General features: G+C 36.9%; 1 protein-coding gene and 1 non-coding gene across 3 annotated transcripts in view; both read left to right on the forward strand.

Moving 5' to 3' along the window:
• Window positions 1–20,292, forward strand: part of Fto (FTO alpha-ketoglutarate dependent dioxygenase) — a 367,273-nt gene that overhangs the window by 127,857 nt on the left and 219,124 nt on the right. The window lies entirely within an intron of this gene.
• On the forward strand, window positions 11,526–11,629 carry LOC113185251 (U6 spliceosomal RNA). Its single transcript, XR_003301105.2, has one exon. It is a non-coding gene; the product is annotated as a U6 spliceosomal RNA (small nuclear RNA).

Raw genomic sequence — 20,292 nt, forward strand, 5'->3', positions numbered from 1 at the left:
TTAATGTTAAGGTCATCTCTTTTCCTCCTCCTCTCCTGTCTGTCCTCAGGAACTAAGTTTCTCTTCTGAAGTTTCTGTCCCATGGCCAAATGTAAATAGATTATTGTTTCTTTTTTTTATGTACTACACAAATTTGGATATTTGGCTTGACTCTTTATGGATGTTAAAGTAAATGTATTATTTCCCTTTGTTCAGTAGTTTATGTTAGTAATTTGCATCTCTAAGGAGATTAGAACTATAATGATTCCTTTTAAAATAGCTTCATTAATTGTTTCTTTGTATAAAAATAAGTATCTTGTAAAAGTTTAGCTTTCATGTTTACTAACATCTTACATGTACCCTTCTGATTAAAAGAGAAGCAGTGAGAAGAAACACTTAACTATTTAAAATGAAAGAAGAATGTCAAAATTTTCATGTGTGACTTAGTATACTCCTTTTTAGTCTTTTTAGGACATGTGCACATCTGTAATTGTAGTGGTAATATGAATAACAGCCGCATTCATTGGGGAGTTCAGAAGCAACTATTAGCTGTTATTGCAAAAGAAGAAATCGAGTGCTGGAACTTGTCCTTTTTTCCCACTTGGGTTCTGACACTTCACATCAGGCCACCATCATCCCACCACATGGATGCCCTTCTCACCCCACTCAAGGACTGACCCCTGCTCCCTGGCTCCCTTCTACCCACCTCAGCACCATGCCTCTGCCTCACCTAGTGGCTTTTCAGGAAGGGAAGAGAAGATGATGATGTTCTGTAGGTTTCTTTCTTTCCATTTCTTCTTAAAGTTATGTTTTTCTTAGAGTTTAAGAACTGCATTAATAATGAAAATATTAAATAATTGCATTTTTTAAAAATTTGCATGTCCTAAGGAATATATATTTTTATATATTGGGTCTTTTTAGGTGATAAACAGAAGAAATTAGTGTTAGTTTATAGGAGGTGATATACAAGTTATAAAATCTACTCCAGCTTTCCCAGCTCTTGCCTTCAGATACAGGTGAAATAGTTGGTTTCTTCCTGAGCTGTGGCAGGCACAGTGTACTCCAATGTCTGCATTTAGAATGTATTTTCTTATTAAGACGTCATGTTTGTCTTCTAAAATTAATTTTCCTCCATTTTCTGCTAAAAAAAAATAAGAAACAAAAATAAAAGCAACTGTAGTCCAAACACTGCCTTTTCTCTTTGCTTTTTGAAATCCAAATAGCAAGAAGTCCCTCAGCCCCGTGCTGATATCTGAAATCTGAACTTCATAGCACTTATGAAAAGGAAACAGTTTAGCTCAATTTATAATAATATATTGGTCTGCAGAGGAAGTGCAGACTGAACCCTGCTGTCTCAAGTAAATACTCCAGGGGTGTCTGATGGGGGAACGTGTCGGGTGCCTGTAATAAATCCACTGCTCGTGGAAGTAAAGGCCCTGCTGGCAGTGCCTGAGGACACGCTTAACTGGGGTTGTCACGGTTTTACTTTTAAATTGGAATCTTTGCCCTAATCTCAGAGTTGGACATGACCAGATTTGCAAACAGATTTACAATTTTCACTAATTTTCCAACCAGGACTTCAAAACACACTTAAAGAAAAAAAAAGGCACATTCTGGTCTTTCTCAGGGTAGGATGATTTACTTTGCCACAGATGTTTTCCATAGACTGCATGTAACCAGGGAGTTAGGGACTTAAAAGTAGGTTGGAGACAAACCGAGTTTGTTTTTTTGTGGAACAGATTATACAGTTCAAGGGACATCAACCAAATTAAGTTCATTAACCAGGAGCTGGGTGTGAAGGTGGGATGTTCCAGGACAAAGGTGAGTGGTAGGTAAACATTTGGGGCAAACCCCCTGTGGTCCCCCTTAATTTATAATTCCTTTTGCAAAAAAAAAAAAAAAAAAAAAGTCACTCCTCAGGACTTTTCTCTCTATTCTCTTTATTTTTATTTATTTAAACCCAGCTAAATTTCACTTCCATTTATGTTTTAATATCTACCTGCTGTTACTATGACAAACAGGTATTTCAAAGCTTCAGTTGCCAAGAAAAAAATCCACTGTGAAAACAGGAAAAAAAAAAAAAAAAGCAATGCAGAACACTTCTGTTTTGGTTTTGCTTTACTTCCCCAACTCTTTAGAGTAGAATAATGAAAAGGCTATAGAATTTTTGGTCAGGTGATGGTTCCAGGTTCACTGTGCTGTATATTGTTATTGGATTATTAGCATCTCTGAGTTTCTGCCTCTACTGTAAAATGAGTGCTTAGTGAGACTTCCTTCCCAGAGTTCTTTTGTGAATCCAAATAAAAATGTATGTGGGACCGTGCTTTGCAAGCTACATTTGAACATGGGAACTCATGACAAAGATTGGGACCTGGGCGATGGCGTATTGGGGAACCAATGAGGCCAGTAGGTGACAGAAGAGTGCTGAATGCCAAGTGCTTCTCTTGCTTCATGCCCTGAGCCTTGTCAGCTTTGCACCTCATTGTTCCATACTTAGGGTTCCATAGCTGCATAAGGGACTACAAGAAAGGGAAATCTCACCAATTGCCTCTTGGTAGTAGGAACACTACCTTCTGGCCACTGTTGAATCAGAGTTCTGTGGTTATTATTGGGGTAAGGCTGACTACTTAGACAGTCTGGTCAGTAGTTTTGTATAGATTAGTTTCACCTTCCATGAAATACATATGGCTTAGAGGCAGCAAGACCCAGAGCACAGTGAGTGTTTGATGTGGTATAACCTGAAACTGTGCTCTGCTTCTATTTTTCGAGTCAACATGGGCACTCTAGTTGAAGTCTGTAGCCCTGTGGGCAGGAAGAACAGAGGCTTCTAGGAGTTAAAAGTCTCTTAACCAGGGCTCCCTGGGGACTTAACTTGGAGACTGTGGTATCTTTGTAAATCCTCCAGGTGTCCCTCAATCCTGCCCTGATTTAGACATTTTATTCAAAGGAAAAGGCTTTTGTTACGCCTTCCTCTGACCCCATTGCCTTCCTCCCCCAACATCTGACTGACCAACTGAAATAAAAAGTGCATAGAATTTATGGCTTAATCATAAATTCGAAATAATTATACTTTATTACCTCTCCTGGGTCTTGAAATGTAGGTGCTATGTTCTGCTTTCTGCCGAGGCAAGGGAATAACACAGAAATGGTAATAAATTATAACTTCAGGCTGCAGTCAGTAAGCTTGAGGAATTGCCATTTAAGTGGAAAGTGCTTGAACAGCAAATGAGCACCTGTCATGTTTATTTTCACTTTGAAAAGTAGAAACATGACAGTATAGTTTCAGCTGCTTGTCCAATATGAACTTGCGGTGTTCTTCTTATCTTCCCGGTAACTGCAAGATTTGCTTCTTGCTATTCATTTTTTCGCAGGGGTGAGGATATATCTCTCCTCCTGAAACTTTCACTCTAAAATATATGCTCAAATGCTGATGCTTTCAAACTTGTGTTTTTGAACTTGCTCCCGGTTTCTGGGATTCCATAGAACTCCCGGGAGGGCCTGGACCTGTGGAATATGCTCGGAGGATAGGACTCTGTGTTCTGGTCCTTGAAAGGATTTACTTCTTTCTTATACTTTCTTCACATTTAGGGTTTTGGCTCATTTCTGATCATCTTTACATCATCTTTGTTTTGCAATTTACCTGGAATAAATGTGATGTGTGTTTGGTTAGAGCCAGGCACTGTGATAGAAGCCGGTGTATTTTAATTTGTTCCTCATTATAAGATTTCAGGTAATGGTCCTCTCATTCTGACACCATTTTTTCCTGGAAAAGAATTTTGAGGGTGATTGACTTATGGTAGGTAGGGGGTTCCTGTTACGATTATGAAAATAGTCTAAAATTAGTTTGTGGTTAGAGTTGCACAACAATGTGAAGATGCTAAAATATATTGAACTATATACTTTAAACGAGTGAATTGTATAGTATGTCAATTAGATCTCAATAAAACTCTGTTAAAGATAGAAAATGAGGCTTAAAGAGGTATATACCTTGATCAAGGTAACATACCTGGTGAAGTTTGTGTTTGAATTCAAGTTCTTAAAAATAGAGGAAAAAAATCAAACAATAGAGAATACCAATATATTCTCATTCAGACAGTGTGGAACTTTTTAGAATAACATGTGGAAGTTCTCTTTTAGCTCACTCTCCCATCTGATCTTTTTGTAAGCATTAACACAGTTTACAGGTTGAATATCCCTCATCTGAAATGCTTGGGACCAGATGGTTTCAGATTTCAGAGGTTGTCAGATATTGGAGTATTTGCATAGACTTTACCAGTTGAATATCCATCATCTGAAAATTCTAAATGCTCCAGAATTCAAAACTTTTTGAGCACTGTTCATATATATACATATCTGTGAATGCTCTTTTTTAAACATAAATGGGACTTTACTGCCTATATCATTATAGTACTTTTTATTTCACTTAATAGTATGCTCTGCCAATTTTTTCATGTCAGTATTGTTATTGTCTTATAATACATGTGTTAGGGAGATCTGATTCAAAGAGTTAAGGAAGATCTAAAGTGGAAAGTGGAAAGAAAACTTGCCATGTACCCCTGAGTTTCGTTTCATAGAGGTAACTACATTTTCTATATTTGCATTTTATCCTTTGATTACCTCTGTTGCTTTTAAACATGTATTTATGCTTTATGACTTAAGCTAACATGTTTACTGTTGGTTGATTGTCTATCAAGAAAAATGGAATTAGCTTCATTACAATATCTCTCATTTTTCCAAAGTTTCATTTACTAGTTAACATTTACTTCTAGATGTGCCTTCTTAGTTGCTTATCTTGAGAACCAATTTAAAGATACTCTCTCTTGAGTTTTAATATGAAAGATAGGGATATTGTTACTTTGATGTTGTTGAGTTTTATAACTTTTCATATGGATCTGTAATTTCGATTGGACAAGCATAGTTTCTCTATAGGTTGATTTTGAATTTTGAAAGCTGCTGCCTAATGATGCTAATGCATGTGTTATTTTTTGCAGACCAGAGAGGGTGACTGGATCCATAAACAGACAATGTAATTTACTGAAGGGATCAACCCGTGTCAGTTGAAGGGGAATGTTGCAAGTGTCAGTTGGAGTTAAAGATTCAGAATTATGCCACATGTTGGCTTGCTTTGAATTTGAACAATGACTTTCTGGCCTCCCCCTGGAATTGATAATTGCTTTTTAAATTCTTACTGATAGAAGCAGCATGCTATAGTGCTATTTCTATGACACCAGATATTTTTTAATGTTTTTTTAATATCTTGATAAGTACTGGCTTCTTCAAGCCCTCTCTAGCACAGTGAGCATACTGGGATTTCTTCTCATTGAGCTCCTTTGATGATTACATTTTTACTTGGACCATTTATGGTTCTCTTTCTTAGAGTTTTCTGAAACCTCTATTCAACCCTAAGAAATAGGATTGTTTTACCTTTATATCCCCTCTAGCAACTAACACGATACTTTGAATATGGTAGGTGGTTAATAAGCAGGTGTCCATCTAATGAATGAATAAACCAAAAAATGGATTTTCTTTCATTTTTATGGCAATATATCTTAGCTATATAGACAAAAGAGAACATTAATTCTGTCCTTAAAATTTCCTGACTGGGAAAGTGTTGAAGTTTCTCCCCACAAATGGCCCTTTACCTAATACTTTTAGATATTCACAGAATTAAAAGTCTTCCATGGCAGCCCATTTCTTAGGGACCTGTGCTTTATTTTCTTTTATCTATTCTAAGTAATCATGTGACATCATCAAATTTTCCAACATAGTGTCCAGATCAATGTGTACATTATTTTCTAAATTTTCTATAAGAAAACACCAAATGTTGGTTTCTGTGTTGCTGAGGATGGATATGGTGTTATGAATTGTGAAATCTTCTTGTTCTTTTGTATTTCATTTAAATTCACACTGTAATGGGATAAGGCTGCATCTTATCCATGGGTTGGATGGGCAGAATTCTTCCCATTGGCTAGCAGTCTTAATATAGTTTCTTTGCTTATCTATAGAACATAATTCCTAAAAGCTTGAGCTATGGAAAATAATTATTAAGGCTTTTAGTTGGATTATATATCCTTTGTGTATTATTTGCCACACTATAATACAGTGGAAAAAAGACTAAACGACACATTTGGGGGTTTGTTTGTTATCCTTTTTTGTTTTTGTTGTATTAGCCTGAAACCATAGCCACCCTCTTTAATTGCTAATAAAAAATTGGATGTAAGGTAAGAGTGAATAAAGAGGAAGGTAAGAAGGTATATGAAGAAACAGAAACTAGGTGTAAGTGTTTATCCATTAACTTTGGGAAGTTCTGGTCCCCACAGTACGCTGGAGCAGTAGGCAGAATTCATGGCTTTGCCTATATAAAAGGGGAAATGAAGAAAACGACTTCATTCATTTAACTGTTAACCCCAATTCTGTCCCTTCTTATCTTTCCATTCCCCATTCATCTGTGCTCTTCAGTCTCTTGGGAAGAGTTGAGGTCTGGAAGAGTCAAGTGGGGAGGTAGCCCTCACCAAAGTTGGATTAAAGATTTTTTGCATATTTAAAAAGCAAAAATGAATTATTAACCTCAAGAATCTTTTCTCTTTAAAACACAACAACAAACCTAGCATTCCACAAAAGTTAATTTTCAAAGAAAGGGGGAGAGAGAGAAAAAAAAAACTGGGTATCTTCAGTTCATATTCTCCCCCATACTTTTTTTTTGTGTGTGTTTGTGTGTGTGTGAGGTGCTAGGGATCGAACCCAGGGCCTTGTGCATGCTTGGCAAGTGCTCTGCACCTCCAGCCTCATACTTGTTTTTATGAAGAAGGTTTTACGGTCAGGGAAAATTACATTTGGGGGAAGATTCACAAGATCTTACAAAGATAATACCTATCCTTTACAAGATTAACAAAACTTTTACTGCCTTCACCAATGGCAGTACATAGCCATTAGTGAATACCTCTTTTCTAAGAATACTTTCACTGTACGTTTCCATTTGTATCTTCTTAAAAAAATTATTTAGTTGTCAATGAAACTTTTATTTATTTATATGTGGTACTGAGAATCTAACCCAGTTCCTCACATATGGCAGGCACTGAGCTACAACCTCAGCCCCATGTGAGTCTTTAAAACATAATAATATTTATTGTTTTATTTTTTCACTACTAAATGTGCAATAATATCTAGCTAAATTTGCCATCAGTCTTAAGATATATGTGAATTTCAGAGATTTTAAAAATGAAGAAAAAGTGTACCATGGAATTAATTAAATATGGTTCATGTTCATTGTAGAGAATTTTCAAACTATAGGGAAATGTAAAGAACAGATAATACTATTTAAACCTAATGAGTCTAATTTTTTCTAGCATTTCTTTTTATACTTGGTAACATATATTCCTTTTTCTTTTCTTTACTTTTTTTTTGTGCTGGAAATTGACCTGGGATGTTCTCCTATCAAGCTACATCCCCAGCCCCTTCTTTTTTATAATTTTGACACAGGTTTGCTAAGTTGTGGAGGCTGACTGTGAACTTGCAATCCACCATGCTAACTATGTATGTTTCTTTTTAGAAAATTAATATACATAATGTTTTGTATCTGTTTACCCCCCAATGATTTTATATATTATAGCATTTTTCTTATCATTTAATATTCCTTGAAAATATCAATTTAGAAAACTAGTTTAAAAATTATCCCTTACCTTCAAGCAAGATGGCAGGGTAAGGCTTTCTTGTGCCGGTCCTTTCATAGAAAATCAATTTGAACAATTGTCTATACATGAGAATACATTCATAGGAACTAAAAGGATGAGCTTACAACACTGGATGGAGCACAGAAGTAACAGATGCATTAGAGAAGGCAGTAAAGGCAGTCTAAATTACTCTGTTACCCCTCCTTCCCCCAGAGAGCTTAGATATGAGAGGGATAGCCCCTGCAGGGGGAAAGGGAAATGAAAGGAATACTTGACTTTGTTGTTGACCTGACAACAGGTCTTTCTTAATGAACTGTGATGCCAGACTGGCCCCTCCTAGTCTCTTGGTAGGTGTCCACAGACCTAGGCTCCACGCTCACCCCAAAACTAGGCCTACTTCTAGTGATCCAGGGTCCAGGTCAGCCTCAGGGGGGTCCATATACCAAGTAGCCCTCAAAGCCTAGAATCTAGGCTTGCTCCTGTGGACCCAGGCAGTAGATCAGCCCTGGTTCCAGGCCGGCCCTTGCAGCCATAGTCTCTGGTGGATCAATGGACCCATGGCCTAGGACTGCCTGTAGTGTCAGAGTGGCACATAGCAGGCTTCAAGCCCACGCCTATAGTCCCCAGCTTTAGGCTAATTCCACAAACCAAGGACATTTGCCTAGTAGACCCAGGTTCCAGGCTTGTCTCTGAGGCCCCAGCTAGGCCAGTGTGTCCACTGCCTGAAGCGCTAGGCCAGCCCACCCAAGGACTCCTAACAACAAGCACACATGTGGAGCCTGTCAGATGTCCCCCACAAAATCTCCAAATAGGCTGACTGGTGAAAAATATAAGAAATTTCTGCTTTATCAAATGATTAGATATCAACACAATGCTACAAGTATCTCAAATAAGCAGGGAAATATGATCTTACCAATGTGACAAAGTAAAATGTCAGTAATTGACCCTAAAGAAATGCAAATCTGTGAACTCTTTGACAAAGAATTTATAATTATTATCTTGAAGTTCAGTGAATATTTTAATTAGCTTTTGCACTGCTGTCACCCAAATACTTGACTAGAACAACAAGAGAAGGAAAAGTTTATTTGGGAGTCATGGTTTTGGAGGTCTCAGTCCATAGATGGCTGACTCTGTTGCTCTGGGCCCAAGGTGAGGCTGCACATCGTGAGGGAAGGGCCCAGCAGAGGAAGTCGTCTCAGCTTATGGCAAGGGCAGGACGCAGAGAAAGAGGGGAGAGGGGCACAGGGAATTTGCACCTAAGGCACGCCTCCAGTGACCCACCTATGTCCTCCAACTATGCCCCACCTACTTACAGTTACCGCCCAATCAGTTCATTCAAACTAGGATGGGCTGATGAGGTCACACCTCTCAGGATCTAATCATCTCGCCTCTGGATTTCCTGCAATCACTGGAGATTTTGTGGGAACCTCTCATATTCAAACAAAATTGTGAGCTTCAAGAAATCACTGATAGACAGCTAAACTAAAATAGGAAAACAAGATAGGAGCAAATTGAAAATTTCAAGAAAGAGACATACACCATTAAAAAATAAATAAACAAATAGGAAGTCTAGCACTGAAGAACAAAATAAACTTAAAAATTCCATAGAGAACTTTCATAGCCAACTTGACCCAGCAGAAGAATCAGTGAGCTTCAAGATAAGTCATGTGAAATTAGTCAAAGGAACCCAGGAGACTTATGACATTATCAAGTGAACTAATATATGCATTATGGCAGTTCCAGAAGGAGTAGAGAGAAAAAAAAGAGCAGAAACCTTGATTTTTAAGAATTAGGACACTTCTCAAATTTGAAGAGAGGAATGAATATTCAGGTCCAGGAAGCCAAACAATCTCAGACAATGATAAAAGATGTGTTTACCAAGTATATTGGTTAGCTTTCATTGCTGTGAACAAAAATATCTGACAAGCAATTTAAAGGAGGAAAGATTCATTTTTGGTTTACTCTCTCAGGTTTCAGTCCATGGTCAGCTGACTGGGTGCAAGGTGAGGCAGGACATCATGGGAGAAAGGAATGTGTGGCAGAGAAGCTTCTTACCTCTCAACAGCTAGGAAGCAGATGGTGGGAAGGGGCCAGGGGCAAGAAATAGTCCCCAAGGGCATATCTCCAGGAATCCACTTTGTCCAGCCATACCCCACCTACCTGCAGTGACCACCCAGTTCATTAAAATCATTAATCCATCAGATTGATTAATCCATCGATGAGGTTAGAGCACTCACTGTCCAATCATTCTCTAAAAGCCTTATTTTTCTGGACATTATTGCATTGCATTGACACATAAACTTTCGGGGAGCTTTTCAAATCTGAAGTATAACATCAAGATATTGTAATCTAGGTTTTTAAGTCAGGGATAAGGAGAAAAATTTGAAAGCAGGAAGACAGAAGCACATTGTCATATATAGGGGAACTTCTATCAGACTGTCAGTAGATTTTTCAGCAGAAAATTTATAGACCAGGAGGTAGTTGGATGATATGTTCAAAGAGACGAAAGGAAAAAAATCTACTGACCAAGAACACTGTACCTGACAAGGCTCTCCTTCAAAAATAAAGAAGACTTTGCTAGATAAACACAAGCTGTAGAAGTTCATCAGCATTCGACCTTTCCAGAAGAATTGCTAAAGGAACTCTTCCCATTGGGATGAAGACTAATAACATGAAAACTAAAGTGTAAAACTCATGGCAAATGTAAGAGTGTGCTCAAAGTACTCTAGTTGTGCATAAAATACTTTAAACTCTCATAGTTGTTACAGTAATTTGTTAGTGGACACAAAACATATAAAAATGTAAATTGCAACATCAATAACATTAAAATGGGAAGAGAAATGTTTTAAGTGCAGTTTTTTATTTGCAAAGTTAAGTCATTGATAGCTTTAAGCAGATATTTTGTGTAGGCTTCATAGTAATCACAAAGAAAAGCAAAGAGGATGTACTAAGGGTAAGGGCCAAGGAAGCAAAGCATACCACTACAGAACACAAACGAAGAGAACAGGAAAGGAAGAAAGGAATAAGTGAAGTATAAAACTGTCAGAAAACAATGAACAAAATGTCTATAGTAGACCCTTATAAAGAGTTAAACGTAAATGAATTATATTCTACAACCCAACATCATAGAGTGACTGAAAGGATTTTAAAAAAACAATCCAACTACATCAGTTTCTTCTTATCCTCCGGGAATATGTTTCAAGATCTCCAGTGAGTGTCTGAAACCATGAATAGTACTACACCCTGAATATACAATGTTTTTCCCTATATATACATATTTGTGATAGAGTTTAATTTATAAATTGGACTTAGAAGGTATTAACAGCATTAACTAGTAAAATAGAATAATTATAATTACACTTTAGTAAAAGTTCTATGAACGTTGTTTCTTATCTCAAAATATACTGTGCTTGCCCTTGTGATTTTTGTGAGCTGATGCAATGCCTACCTGAAGGGCGAGGTGAAGGATGTAGGCATTGTGTCATGGCTTTGGCTTACTAATGACCCTCTGATGATATGTTAGAAAGAAGATCACAGGCTTCAGATGATCCTGGATCAACAAGCCTTGATGACATATTTGGGGGTTGTAGAATTGTGGTTGACGGCAGGTAAATGAAACTATGGAAAGCAAAACTGCAAATAAGAGTGGACTACTATATATGCTGCCTAAAAGAGACTCACCTCAGCTAAGAACACACATATACTGAAAATGAATGCATAGGGAAAGATGCCCCCTTGTGAATGGTAACCAGAAGAGCAGAGGAGGCTCTACTTACATTGGACAAGATAGACTTTAAGTTAGACACTGTCACAGTATATTAGAAAATGTCATCAGATAGTGATAAGGAGGTCAGTTCATCAAGAGCAGGTGACATTGTTCACGTTGGCAGCACATTTACTAAAACAGGAACAATTCAGAGAAGATTAGCATGGCCCCTGTCAACAATGACATTCAAATTTGTGAAGCATTCCATATTGAAAATAAAAGAGCATAGGGCAATTGTACATGTATATTCCCCCAACATTTGAACACCTAAATGCATAAAGCCAATATTAATGGAACTGAAGGGAGAAATAGATGGCAGTATAATAAAGAGTGGGTAAGTTCAGTACCCAACTTTTAACAATAGATAGGTCACCCAGACAGGAAGTCAACAAAGCAATAGCAGACTTGAACACAATAGAACAACTGGACCTAACAGATACACATATAGAACATTCCACCCAACAGCAGAAGAGTATGTATTCTTTTCAAGTGCACACAGAACATTCTCCAGATTAAATAATAAATTGGGCCACAAAACAAGTATTAATAATTTTAAGAAGGTTGAAAACAATTAGCATCTTTTAAATTCCCTCCCCCCACATTGTTATAAATCTACAGATCAATAACCAGAGGAAAATTGTAAAATTTAGAATTATATGTGAATTTAAAACTCACTCTTGAACAATTAGTTTGTTAAAAAAGAAAAGGGAAATGGATATTTTTGAGAGAAATGAAAATGGAAACACAACTTACCACAACTTTTGGGATGCAGCAAAAGAATTTCTCAAAAGTTTTTCACAATAAATACCTATATTAAAGGAGAAAGAAAGATCCTTCACATAAACAATGTAACTTAATACCCAAAGGAACTAGAAAAAGTAGAACAAGCTAGTTGCAGAGTTAGCAGAAGGAAGCTAAGATACAGAGAAGGAAGACAAAATAGTTGAAATGAGAAAAACAATTGGAAATATGAATAAAATTATGATTTGTTCTTAGTTAGACTAAGAAAAAGGAGAAGAAAAATTATAAATGAAAGCAGAATGTCACCATTTATACCATGGGGGTATAAAGGATCTTATGAGATTAAAAATGAACAATTTTATGCCAATAAATTTGATGATATAGAGCAAGTGGATACATTCCAAGACATATACAATCTATCCAAACTGAAAAATGATGAAATAAAAATTTAAATAGGCAAATCATGAGTAACAATATTGAATCAAAAACCTCCCAAAGAAAAGCCTATGCACTTACTGCTTCACTAGCTTTGCTATCAAACATTTAAAGAAAAATTATTGCCACTTCTTCTCAAACTCTTCTAAAACATTGAAGAAAAAAGAACACTTTCAAATTCATGTTACGAGGTCATTTTTACTCTCATACCTTACCAAAGAAGGACACTGTAAGATAATTATTAGACCTAGTAAATATGATAAACATAGATGTAAAAATCCTTAACAAATCCTTAATCCATCTATATATGGTAGCACCAAAAAAGGATTATATACTATAATTTATTGGGACTTACTCTTTGGGTGCAAGATGGTTCAACATATGCACATCCATAATTGTTATACACCGCATTAACAGAATAAAAGACAAAAATCATATGATTGCAAGAGATGCAGAAAAAGCAGGTGACAAAGTTCAGCATCCTTTGATAAAAATTCAGCAAGTTATGTTTAGATGGAATATATGTCAATGTAATAGAGGTCATTTCTGAGAAACCTACACAATTCCCAAACTCAGTATCAAAAAAGACAAAGATACCCACTTCCACCACTTTAATTTGACAGTACAGAAGTCCTAGAAAGAGCAGTTAAGCAAGATAAAGAAATAAAAGGCACTAAAATTAGAAAGGTAGTACTAAAATGGTCTCTGTTTGCAGATTATATTAGATACAGACAATTCTAAAAATATTCCATCAAGAACCTGTCAGAACTAAGAAAGTTGATGTTGCAGGATAGAAGGTCAATATAAAAAAAAAAAAAACCACTTGCAGTTTACACACTAACAATAAACTTCAAAAAAGATACTAAGGAAATAATCCCATTTATAATAGTATCAAAAAGGAACTACTTAGGGATAAATTTAACCAAGGAGGTGAACAGTCTTTACGCTGAAAATGAAAAGATTGATGAACAAAATTGAAGAAGGACTGAAATAAACGGGAAAATAGCCCATATTCATGGGAATTGATATTGTCAGAATTCCCGTCCTACCACAAGTGATCAATGATTCAGTGAAATTCTTACCATGGTTGCAATGATATTTTTCACAGAAATTGAAAAAGTGGCACTGAAATTCATGTGGAACCACAAAAGACCCCAAGTAGCCAAAAAAATCTTAGGCACAATAAAGCTAGAGACCTCAAAACATACTGCAAAACTATCGTAATCAAATCAGCTGGTTATTACCTAGCAACAGGTGTATTGCCAAGGGAACAAAATAGAGAACCCCCAAGTAAACACACACCCTATGTGCCTAATGATTTTTGACAGAGTGACAGAGGTTCCCAGAATACACAGGAGGGAAAGGACAGTTTCTTTTATAATAAATGGTGTTGAGAAAACTAGATATTTCTAGGCAGAAGAGTGAAATTGAACCCTTACCTCATGCTATATACAAAAATCAACTCCAAATTGATTAGAGACTTACATATAAAACCTGACAATGTGAAACTAATTGAAGACAACAAAAGGAAAAATCTTGCTATTGATTTGGTCAATGAATTTTTTTCGAAATGGCACAGGCAAAATTAGGCAACTGGGATTGCGTTGACCTAAAAGTTTATGCGCAACAAAGAAGATATCCATAAACTGAAGAGACAATCTGTGGAATGGGTGAGCACATTTGCAAGCTGTACTCCTGATGAGGTGTTCATATCCAAACTATATGAACAACTCAATGACAAAATAAAAAAATTAAAAAAAAATAGTCCAAGGGCCTAAATAGACATTTCTCAAAAGAAGACATACAGTTAGAATCACTATTGTCAAAAAGACAATAGATAGCAAGTATTGGTGAGAATATGGAGAAAAGGGAACTCTTGTTCTCACTTAGCAGAGATGTAAACTGGGATAGCCAATATGGAAAATGATATGGAGGTTCCACAGAAAGATAAAAACTTCTATATGTGATCCAGCACTTTCACTTGTGGGTATGTATCCAGAGAAAATGAAATCAGTATCTTGAAGAGATATCTTTATTTTTATGTTTATGGCAGCATTTTCTACACAGTCAAGATAGAGAGCCTAAGTGTCAACAGGTGCATGGACAAAATGTGGTGTGTGTGTGTGTGTGTGTGTGTGTGTGTGTGTGTGTGTGTAAATGAAGTATTAACCTTAAAAAGGAAGGAAACCTTATCATTCGTAAAAACTTAGAGAAATCTGGAAACAGACTAAGTGAAACAAACCAGCACAGAAAGATAGATACTATATTATCTCACTTATATGTAGAATCTTAAAAATTATGTAAGGAAGCACAGGATAAAATGTAGCTATGAGGGGTTGGGTTGGGAGAAATAAGGAAATATTGGTCAAGAGGTAGAAAGTTCAGTTATGCAGAATGAATAAATTCTGGAGATCTAATGTATAGCATGGTGGTGGTTGTTTATTGTTAATAATATTACATTGCATACATGAAATTTGTTAAGATGGTCCGTTTTTTTTTTTCTCTCTTTTTGGTACTGGGGATTGAACTCAGGGATATTTTACCACTAAGGTATATCCCCAGTCCCTTTGATTTTTTATCTTGAGATAGTGTCTCCCCACATTGCTGAGGTTTTTGCCAATTTGCTGAGACTGGCCTTGAACTTATGATCCTTCTGCCTCAGCCTTCTGAAATGCTGGAATTATGGACATGTGCCACCATGCCCAAGAAAATTGTAGTTCTTAAATATTCACACCAGACACCCAAAAGAAGGTGACTCTAAGACGATGGATATATTAATTAGCTTGATTGTAGGAACCCTCACAATGTATACATATATTAAAACATCCCATTGTATGTCACAAATATACAAAATTTTATTTATCATTTGTACATTATAAATCTCAAAGAATTCCTTAAATTAAAAAAAAATTGATCCTCTCCATTTTGTTTTTCAATTCATTGCCAGTTGTTTGAATATCATCATATAGACTGCTACAGTGGACAACCTTGTCTGTGTGTCTTATTTCTATAGGAAAAATTAGAAGTGGAATACTGCGGTGAGGAAGGGGAGTGTGGTCTTTTAAAAACTTCACGTCTTCTATTGTCAGACTGTTACTCAGAAAAATTGTTTTCAGTTTCTATTCACCTGTAGTAGATGAAATGTGATCAGCAGTTCCTCTACCAGCTTATTTTACCATGTTCTAGACAATGCAGGGCATTGCAATTTAAAAATATTTTGCTAACTTGACGAGTAAAACTAACATACTGGTGTTTTAAATTTTATTTATTCATGTAGTCATGGGATTGAACCCTTTTCATTTTTGTAGATCACTTGTGTTCTTTCTATTATTCACCGATCGTCTGTAGCCATTTTTCTGTTTTCCATTTTATTTTTCTTAACATGTACTTTATCCCACCCTTCTGCCTACTTTCCAGCTATTTTTCCATACACTATTCTGAATTTCTTACTTAGATTTTTAATATATATTTTAGGTGGTTCTCTTTTATATTTAAGTATTGTTTTAAAAACTTGTGTTAAATTAAGTAACCATTTGATTTAAAATGGTTTAATGGTGAAGAATATTTGAAATAGTTTAAGTTCTTTTATGCTTCCTGCTGCCCTTTTTATACTGTGATTTTACTTATTTTGATTGCTCTTATGGTCAGCTCAAGATTGTTTCTAACAAGTTTCATGAAGCCTAATGGAGCAGGGAATGGTGTTGGCATGTTCTCTCGACTCCCTGCACTGAGAGCGACTTCCTATACTTTCTATGTTTGTGTGTCCTTGAGTGGTTCTAGGATGGCTGGGCACACGCTCTCACTTACCACTGTAGATATTGTTCCCAGGGCCTCTGGTATTTTGCAGTAGGGAGTGGTCTGAGGCTGTCTTCCATTTGTTTCCATTTTGGTGAAGCTCTGTTTCTCCTAGGACATTTTCAGTATTTGCTATTTAATTTTTTAGCAGAATATGTTTATGTATTTGTTCAACCATTTTGTAGAGCGCAGTTATGCCCTTTCACAACTTTAGAAAATTCTCTATTATTTCCTTGATGGTTCTTATATCTTTGTATTATTCTTTCCTTTCTTCCTTCTTTCCTTCTTCCTTTTCTTTTTTTCTTTTTTTTTTAAAATTTATTTATTTATTTATTTTTATTGGTTGTTCAAAACATTACAAAGCTCTTGACATATGTTTCATACATTAGATTCAAGTTGGTTATGAACTCCCATTTTTACCCCAAATACAGATTGCAGAATCACATCTGTTACACATCCACACTTTTACATAATGCCCTATTAGTAATTCTTTTTTTTTTTGTACCAGAGATTGAGCCCAGGGGCACTTAACCACTGAGTGACTTCTCCATTCCATATCCCTCATCCCCATCCTTTTAAAAAAAATTTTATTTTGAGACAGGGTCTCCCTAGGTTGCTTAAATTTCTGAGGCTGACTTTGAACTTGTGATCCTCCTGCCTCAGCCTCCCATTACAGGTGAGTGCTACTGTGCCTGGCTGTATTCTGCTTTCTTTTGAAGATTCCTTTTATATGTATTTTGGCCTCTGGAATTTTCTGTCATGTCTTATTCCTGTGACCAATTTTTGATTTTCCTTCTAAGTTCTCAGGCCATTTCTTCAGCTCACACATGCAGTAGACTTTTCGGCAGCATGCCTTCTACCATTTACCTTATCTATCATTCTTTTAAATGAAACAATTCAATTCAAAGAAACCAACTCTAAGTATTTCTCATGCTCTTCCATTTCATGTCTGTTTTGTGTCCTTTTTAAAAAATGCAATGTCCTTTTGAGTTAAGCATCTTTTTTAAAAATTGAGAATTTGAAAAACCATGTTTCCTGTCAGTTTGAGTGAGCCTTTTTCTGAAGAGACAGTTTCAGTCCAAGTGGTTCCATCCCTTTGAACTGCAGTGTTTTTGTCTAAGTCTGGTGAGTTCTTGCCTGTTTATCCTCATACAAAGATGACTAGTACTGGCTTATAGGCAAATAGTTGAGATTGGTTCTAGGAGAGATTAGTATGGATTCCTGACAAAATCCTTCCCTTGAAGGAGGAAGGAAGAAAATGTATTCTTACACAGCCAGAAGAGAGATTTGATAAATTGGACTGTGCTTAATAACTTGTCTGTGTCTTTATTTGGTGTGGATGCTTGCAGTATGAGCGAACCAGGATGGGCGTTGGGCCACCCCAGCGTAACTGCTGGCTCCAGTTCCTTGCCTAGCCACGCCTGGTCTCTTAGAGAGATGGCTTGTAACTGCAGCATCCTGGAGTCTGTGAGCACCGTGGGGTGTGGGCACACAAAGCTGCCCTATTGGAGGGCAGGGGGAGCCCTGCCCTCCAAATACCCTTGCCCTCTTGCTTTGCACTTTGAGTTAGAGGGTGAACACCTCTCTTAGGACCTGATTGTATATTTACTAGGCTTGTTGCTTTTTTAAACATAGCCATGTGTCAGCCTTTGGCCCTTCCTCCACCAGATTGCACCTATCCTCTTTCTAGCACAGTTCTGTGTCTTTCTGGCACATTGAACACCTTTCCCTGATATTTTGTGCTGCTAGAGGCTTTGATCTCTTTTTCTCTTCCATTGTATGTGTTTTGGGGGCTCTGGGAATAGAGCAGTTAGCAGCCTGTGTCTAGACTGACATTTTGCCAGGGGCTACCCCTCCTGCTTTCTTTGGCTATTAAATTCTGAAAATGATCTCACTCATGGATGTCCCCACGTCTAGGAAAAATAGGTCATAAATATTAAGATTGAGAGATGAGAATGGACAGGTGAGTAAGAATGAAAAGCTTCAGTGGTCGTGTGAAGCTGGGAAGATTGGATTTCACTATTGGACTTATTTACCTCAAGAGTGCCTTTAGCAAAGCTCCTGATTGTTACTTTAAGAAATTGGGATGAAGGAGCCCTGGGACAAATCAGCATGGGGGCCAGTTTAGGGTGACCACCTCTTCTGGTTTGTCTGCAGGGGAGGAGACCTCAGGCGATGCGGTTTTCCATGTTAAACCCAGAGAAGTCTCAGGCATCAACTGCAGTGTAAATTATGCTTTTGCCTGTGTGGTTTTTTTCTATATGAGATGAGATTTCATGCTACAGTGAATGTCCAGAGTGCTCTTTACTCACTGCCGGGGCATGCAGCAAAGAATGACTGCCCCTATTTTATGGATGTTTTCTTGAGTAATCTGCAAACTCTGATTCCAGTTGTAGATAAAGTCAGGAAGTTTTTACTATATTCTGAGATCACTTGGGCAAATGTACATTCTTTAATGTTTTCTTTCTAAAAATTATTAGGAGTGGTCTTTGAAAGCGGGGGATGTCTTTTGTATATCCTTTGAGATACATAATCCACGGAGCTTGAGCCACTTTCATCGACTTAGAGTTTTAGATACATTAGAAGCTCTTAAATGAAAATTACAGGGTTTTCCCTAAAAGTCATAAAGGATTAGAGAGAGTTGGAAACAATTTCAAAAGAGTTGTTTGATTAGAGAGTTGCCAAGGATTAGAGAAAGGTGCCAGCCCCCAAGTGTTGCCGCTGAAGTGGTGTTTGCCAGTCGGCCTTCGTCATATTATACTCATTGTCACTCAGTGGAACAAAAGCACTTAACAAATAAGTTCATTAAGATGATTTTTTCCCCCATAATGATGTCTGTGGATCCTAATATTAATAGCATGGAAGTCATAGGCATTAATTTGGAGAGATGAGACTGGCATTTGTGTGTTTCCTAGAAATTGTTCAACTCTGGGAACCTGGCCCGGGAAAGTCCCCTTTAAGTCCACTTTTCATGGGGTTTGATTCAGAATCCCCCTTTAGATAAAATAGGATCAATCAGAAATGTTCATAGTTTTCAGAGAGGCCAAAGGGAAGAGAGAGTTATCATTTGGCCTTCTTCTTGTGCTCCAAATATATCACTACTATTTTCATCCTTACCTTATGTTGCATTTTGTAGTATTTTTTTAAATTTGTAGTATTTTTTTTAATATGTAGTATTTTTTTGTAACTTGTAATTTGTTCACCTTCAAACATGTTTTCCTATGAAAATTCCAAGAATTGCTCTTGAACTGGGCATGGTGGTTTATGCCTGTAATCCCAGTGGCTCGGGAAGTTGAGGCAGGAAGATTATGAGTTCAAAGCCAGCCTCAGGAATTTAGTGATGCCCTATGCAACTTAGTGAGACCCTGTCTCAAAATAAAATATAAAAAGGGCTGAGGATATGGTTGAATGCCCCTGGGTTCAGTCCCTGGTACCAAAAATAAATTTTAAAAAAATTGCTCTTGATAACATTCTTTCTCCTACTTCATTTATTCCATGGGTTAACATGTCCTCTTATCTTTCCCTAAAACATTCCAAATGTGATTACTGCACATCATCCCTCCATCATTCTAGTCCAAGTCACTATCAACTTCTGCAAGACCTGCTATAACAATCTCCTAACTGGTTTTCCTGGGTCAACTCTTGTTTGCCTTTAGTCTTCTCTAGTATTAGCTCTGTTACTATAATGAAACACCTGAGGGAGGCTAACTTTATAAAGCAGAGAGGTTTGTTTCTGCTTATGGTTCTGGAGGTGCAAGGTGAAGGGGTTGCATCTGGTGATGATCTTCTTTTTGGCAGAGTCCTTAGATGGAGCATGAGACAGGCAGCACGTATGTGTACATGTGTGTCTGGTCTCTCTCTTCATCTAAAGTTACCAGGATTTAATCATGGGAGTCTACATTAATG

Source organism: Urocitellus parryii, chromosome 15 (assembly GCF_045843805.1).
Source record: "Urocitellus parryii isolate mUroPar1 chromosome 15, mUroPar1.hap1, whole genome shotgun sequence".
NCBI classification, from domain to species: Eukaryota; Metazoa; Chordata; class Mammalia; order Rodentia; family Sciuridae; genus Urocitellus; species Urocitellus parryii.